Below are 6,695 nucleotides of genomic sequence, written 5' to 3'. Positions count from 1 at the left end.
TCCACCATTTGCTCTTCAGGCTTCAGCCAAAGAGAGAAAAGTGAGCAGTGTTTGCTAACACAGCCTTGTCTTATTGATTCTTCCTCTCAGCTCCCACATTCCTCAGAGAAAAGGTGTTTTCATATACCGGTAATAATACAATAAAGCACCAAACATGTTTTTAAAAAGATGTCTAGTGGCAAATGTGAGTGAGCAACCAGGTGGAGAAAGAAGGTTCCATAATACAACAAAGGCCCCCCCCCAAAAAATCTTTAAAAGAACATTCAACCCACTGGAATGTATGATACACCATGACCAAATGATGGACTACTAGACAACCAACTCCTGGACAAACTGGTGAATTTAAAGGAGGTGCCAGAAACTGGACCATAGTCATGGCCTGCCTTATTTCCTTCGCTACTCCAGAGGGGTACAAAGTTGGGAGTATTTGGGGGAGCTCTAAGGGGAGCCTAGATCCAGCTGCCTGAGCCTTCTGCTTGGGGGTAAATGCAGGGGGTGGGGTAGACGCTTGGCAGCTGCCTGAAGTTGCCCAGGTGCCCCGCACCTGGCAGAGAGAGTGTTCCTGGAGCCCAGAGCCCATTGGCTCCCGTCCTTGGCCAGGCTCTGACCTCACAACCAGCTGTGGAATCCTGGGGAATGTTTTGTTTCCTAGGAGACCAGGTGAGTTGCTTGAAAGGATCCCTGGGTCAGTTGAAAGCCGAGTCAGTTGGAGCAGTTAGCAGCCAGAAAGCAGCCATTCTTCTGTTCTTGTCTTGAAAGCTGTTCAGATGGATTGACTGACTTTCTCGACATCTTTGGTTTTCTACTCCCATAGCACAATGTGCCGCTGGTTGCGCAGAAGGTAAAGTCATGGGAAAGAGGTGTTGATCCAGAATTGGCCTCCACAGTCACTTACGGACTCACTGTTAGGAAGAAGGTCAGGAACATTGTTGTCATGGATCCTATGAGAGAAGTTTCCATTGTTATATCGAAGACTGTTTTGTGCTAACAGGCCTATTCAGTTGTTTAATTCTCCCCTTTTTGATGAGCTAGTCATTCTTGTGATTATTTTGTATTTCTTAACAATATTTTTGTATTTTATTGTGTTTGCATATTTTGCTGTGTATCACCTTGATATTTTATGTGAGTATATAGACTTTTATAAATGAATGAATAAATATTAGCTGATCCTAGAAGTGTGCTTTTTACTTTACTGTTGGGAAACACAGACCCTCCAAGTGTCCCTATTTTCCTGGGACATCCCTGATTTAGAGAAGCCGTCCCAGTTTCTGGTTTGATCCTGGAATGACCCATTTTTCCTTAGGATGTCCCTTATTTTCATTGGGGAAATGTTGGAGGGTATGGAGTTATCTGACCCCTGAGCCATCTGAAGGCAATCCTGTATAGGGAAGGTTTTTTTAATGTTTAATGTTTTTATATATGTTGGAAGAAGCCCAGAGTGGCTGGGGCAACCCAGTAAGATGTGTAGGATATAAATAGTAAAATTATCATTATGGAATGGGACGTCCCTATTTTCATCGGAGAAATGTTAGAGGGTATGGGAACATAGGAATCTGACTACATTATTTGCTGGTATAAGCTGCAGCCATGATAGCTGGAACATATGATTGCAACCTCTCTGTTCACTCTAAAATAGCTAATCTACCATAAAAACAGTTGCTCAATTTGCTTTTTTATATAATGGAAGCCGAGCACTGGTATTTTGTTTAGTAACATTTTCCTCTGCCTAGAGCTAATTGCTTTAATTTTAGCCACAATACAGTCTGGTGGATTATTATATAATTGTGAGTAGGAGTTGTTGCTCATTAACTAGGGCAAATGAGTGAAGACTGGGCTGAGGCTGACCCATGGGAATTAGTGATCCTCTCAGTTGAGCCCGAGGTGAATTCCAGCCATCCAGCTAATTGACAGAACTAGGAAGCTGCAGGTTGGAAAGTGTTTCAGAGGAGCCACTCTTACCAAAATACATGTCTGCCAAAGCAAAACTTTCATTGGGAATGCATGAAGAAAACCCAAATACGGAACAAAGTAACAGAAATTTTGCTCCCTGAGTAAGACAAATTCTGCAGCCTGAATAAATTGTGCATATATGTGTGTGAGAGAGCTTGTTCTGCATTAATAATAATAATAATAATAATAATAATAAATTTTATTTATTCCTCGGCTCAAGGCGGCTAACACCAGTAAAATTACAGTAAAATCATAATAGGGGGGGGGAAAACAATTTAAAATACAGGTTATAATGCAATTTAAAATGCAGCCTCGTTTTAAAAGTAGCCCATAGATCAAAACCACAAGGGGAGGGAAAACAAAGGTCAGACTGAGTCCAAACCAAAGGCCAGGCGGAACAGCTCTGTCTTGCAGGCCCTGCGTAAAGATGTCATGTCCCGCAGGGCCCTAGTCTGTTGTGACAGAGCATTCCACCAAGTCGGGGCCAGTACTAAAAAGGCCCTGGCCCTAGTTGCGACCAATCAGATTTTGTTGCTGCTAGCCACTGAGGGAGGGATGAAGCTATGCAGACTACAAGTCACATTCTCCTTCCCAGCTGCCACTACTTGTTGTGCAGCGGTAAATTAATCAAAGCAGAGTCTTCTTCATAAACAGAATAAAACTTTTACTTGAGAAAATAAAGTTGTTCATAAACATCATAGTTAAAGAGCATACACAGAGTGCTCATGGCAGCTATCTGACTCTTCACAGAGGCACAGTCTTAGTTACTGATTTACTAGAGTCCTGGAGCTACTCTATCTGCAACAACACAACACACACACTGGCTGAGACACATACACTGAGGCCCACAAAGAGGCTGGCTACTTTTATAGGGAGAATGAGGATGAGTCACGAGTCACAGTGACATAGCAGTTTGCTGTTCACTGTTAGCAGTTAGCAGGTTTGAATGATTTTGTAGGCCTTGTAGGCCTTACTGCTTCTGCTCTCAAGAACCTTTGTCTCATGACACTATTCACATCACTGCTTAGGTTTGAAGTTCCTAGGTGGCCTTTGTCAAGTCACCACTTCTCAGTCTCTCTTGCGGGTCCAGGCTCCAGTCCCCAACCTGCAGACAAAAATAGGACTGATTTGGAGCGAAATAAACTTTATTGAATACAGATGAAAGAGGTTTGGCTTGGGCATGGGGCAATCAAAATACTTGCGGCCTGCCCACTGGAAGTGACACTTAGGCCAGTCCAGGCAGGGGGTACCTAATACTTAGGGACGCAGGTGGCACTGTGGTCTAAAGTACCGAGCCTCTTGGGCTTGCCGATCCGAAAGTCGGCGATTTGAATGCCCATGACAGGGTGAGCTCCTGTTGCTCTGTCCCAGCTCCTGCCAACCTAGAAGTTTGAAAGCACACCAGTGCAAGTAGATAAATAGGTACCAGTGTGGCTGGAAAGTAAACAGTGTTTCCATGTGCTCTGGTTTTCGTTATGGTGTTCCGTTGTGCCAGAAGTGGTTTATTCCTGCTGGCCACATGACCTGGAAAGCTGCCTATAGACAAACGCCGGCTCCCTCGGCCTGAAAGTGAGATGAGCGCCACAACCCATAGTCGCCTTTGACTGGACTTAATGGTCCAGGGGTCCTTTACCTTTCCCTTTTCCCTTTTCTTAAGACTTACATCAAATAGGGTGACTACCGTAGGGACCACTGTCTGGGGGAGTGCCTTCAGCCCTGGCCCCGCCTGGGCGTGCGGACATGACCATTCCCCCCCCCAGGTCCCTTTAACGGGATACCCCAGCATTTGTAGGGGCAGGCAGAGACTACAACCTCCCCTCCATCCAAAACAAAGGATTGCCCCAATGCCCAACCCAGTTGTGACAATTGCTAGGAGGTAGGCAAAACGCGGGTGGCGCTGTGGGTTAAACCACAGAGCCTAGGGCTTGCCAATCAGAAGGTCGGCGGTTCGAATCCCCGCGACGGGGTGAGCTCCCGTTGCTCAGTCCCAGCTCCTGCCAACCTAGTAGTTTGAAAGCACGTCAAAGTGCAAGTAGATAAATAGGTACTGCTGCGGCGGGAAGGTAAACAGCGTTTCCGTGCGCTGCTCTGGTTCACCAGAAGCGGCTTAGTCATGCTGGCCACATGACCCGGAAGCTGTACGCGGCTCCCTTGGCCAATAAAGCGAGATTAGCCCCACAACCACAGAGTCGGCCACGACTGGACCTAATGGTCAGGGGTCCCTTTACCTTTACTTAGGCAAAACCACCAGGTTGGAGCATAGCTGTCAACTTACAGATTTCAAAATAAGGGACCAGCAGCCTTGTAAAAAAGGGACCAGCAACCAAAACAGCCTCACCTGTTCCAGGCACTCCAGTCTTCCTGTCCTCCTGCAGTCTGGTCAAACTCATGCTGGTAGCTTCGAGAACACTGTCCAACCAACTTTGTAACCAGAGGTTCAACTGAATAGAATCTGAATCACATGCACCACAAAGCCTATGCAGCCTCAACTTAAGATGGCTCCCCGGCCTGGCTTTGCACTGCAAAGTTTGCAGCAGCACGTGCAACAAAATGGCGTCCAGCATTCAAAAACCTCCTCAGCTTGCATTAACTAGCCACACACAAGGCATGCAAGCTCCACCCCCCCCAGTCGTTCTTAGATTTCTTATTGGGTGAGCAACACAGCCAAGTAACACAGTTGGAGCCTCCCTCCTCCCTGGCCGGCAGGGAGGGAGGGAGAGGAGCTGCTTCCTTTGAAATTTAAGTGACATCATTTAAGGGACATCCATCAATAAGGGACAGCAGTGGGACATGGCGCTGGAATAAGGGACTGTCCCTTCAAATAAGGGACACTTGACAGCTATGGGTTGGAGCCAATTGGCCCGGTGGACAAATTCCCACCTAGCCCCATAAAACGACAACTACTGTACCCACAGCATAGTCCTTAACCATCGGTTTGAAACGGGGGGGGGGGGGGAACGAGGGAAAAGCAGGTCAGGCACCAGGCAAGGGCTGCTTAAATGGCCAGGGAGTGGACCCAAGGGAAGCCTTCCTTCTCCATCTGCTCTGTCCTCCAGCCCAGCCCTTATCCTAGCCTGCATCCCCAATTGCCAATCCAGGATACAGGCTAGGATCCGGCTTCTGATAGGTGATGTGGACTTACGTCCCTGCCCCCTATCTGGATGGGGCTCCAATGCCACAATTCCCTCATTGGGGCCTTGGAGGAGCCTCTGCCGTTCCGCAACACCGCTGCATCTTAAAGGCTGAACAGACTTCTCTGATCTACAAAATGGGAACAACAGTAACCTTCCGCAAAAGGCTGGTGAAGATGAATGAAGTCAACGGTCTAAAAGCACATAATGGATAATGAGATTGATACTAACCTGAAGCAAATAAGAAAGAGCCAGGACACCAGAGAAGAACCTGAAAAATCCCTGGATTTTCATATTGTTTTCCTACTTTTGATAGTGTGAAAGGCACCCAAGAAAAATTTACTCAGTTCAGATATCCTTCTTGGAGTTACATGGTGAATGAAGCTACAGCTATAGACGGTTCCCATCAATTCATATGATGATATTGTGGGTTTTATATGCTTTTTAAAAAAAGATATAATTTCAGAAAGAGAATAGTGGGGGGTATTTGGGTAGTGGTAATGTATGAATTCTGTATAACATTGTATGCTTTGCATTCATTATATATTCTAACTGTATGGTGCTAACTACTTCAAAGGCCTAATAATAATAATAATTTATTTTTTATACCCCACCCATCTGGCTGGGCTTCCCCAGCCACTCTTGGTGGCTTCCAAAAAAATATTAAAATAATGTAATACATACTAAGACTGCACTCTAGACAAAGTTTTCTGTAGGGTTGCCATATTTCAAAAAGTAAAAACCAGGACACCCCAAAAGTGTCCTTTTTTTTGTTGAGCTTTTTTTGAATGAAAGTGTTTTTTCGGTTACTTGCCAAAGATCCAGGCCTTCCATAAATTTCCCCAGATGTCACTTGCACATTTGAAATCCCAGTAGTGTCCAGGAAATCCAGGACATATGGCAGCCCTCTTTTCTAGAAATCAGGGTTGGACTAGATGACCCTCAGGATCCCTTCCAGCTCTACATTTCTATGATTCTAACACTTCTTTATTCTCCCAGGGCCAAAATATAAGATTTTAATGTTGAACCACTGTTAAGAGTGTGTAGTTTTTAGTTATTCTAGTAATTTTTATGCTGCAATATGTTGTTTTGTGATAATAAGAAGTACAATAGCCAATACCATTCTTATTCGCTCGTGTAATTTCCATTCCTTTTCCTCAGAGGAACACGTGTCTTGCAGCAATTTCCACAGCACTCCAAAGACTGGAATTTGCATTTCCTTCTCCAAACAGAATCTTGGAACTGCAGTTCAAGGCTTTTCTAGTCCTTGAGGAGGAAAGAGAAGCTAGCTATACTACATTGGTTATGATGTTTTATTTATGATCTGTACTTTGTGTTTTTTATAGATTCTTATGTGTTGCTCTGGACTTCCTTGGGAGAAAGTGATCTAGAAATGTAACCAATAAATAATAAGGGTTGTATCCCATGTCAGGCATACTTAAGAGTAGACCCATTGGAATTAGTTGGCAAGAAAAAGTGGGGTCTCTTAGTTTCCGTGGTTCTACTCTTAGTAGAACTTAGCTGGCTACAACCCTAAACAATTTAAACCACATCCAAACCACTTTAAGAGGCATGACTTCCCTCAAAGAATCATGGGAGTTGCAGTTGACCCCT

General features: G+C 45.0%; 1 long non-coding RNA gene across 1 annotated transcript; it reads left to right on the top strand.

The window, feature by feature from the left end:
• Positions 1-565: 565 nt before the first annotated feature.
• Positions 566-6,401, top strand: LOC309329004. The gene is made up of 2 exons (XR_014151006.1): positions 566-841; positions 6,243-6,401. It is a non-coding gene; the product is annotated as an uncharacterized lncRNA (long non-coding RNA).
• Positions 6,402-6,695: the final 294 nt, after the last annotated feature.

Source organism: Podarcis erhardii (assembly GCF_964252035.2).
Source record: "Podarcis erhardii genome assembly, chromosome: 14".
Lineage (NCBI taxonomy): Eukaryota > Metazoa > Chordata > Lepidosauria > Squamata > Lacertidae > Podarcis > Podarcis erhardii.
Note: the sequence above shows the minus strand (reverse complement) of the source record. Positions and strands in the feature narration are given on the sequence as shown.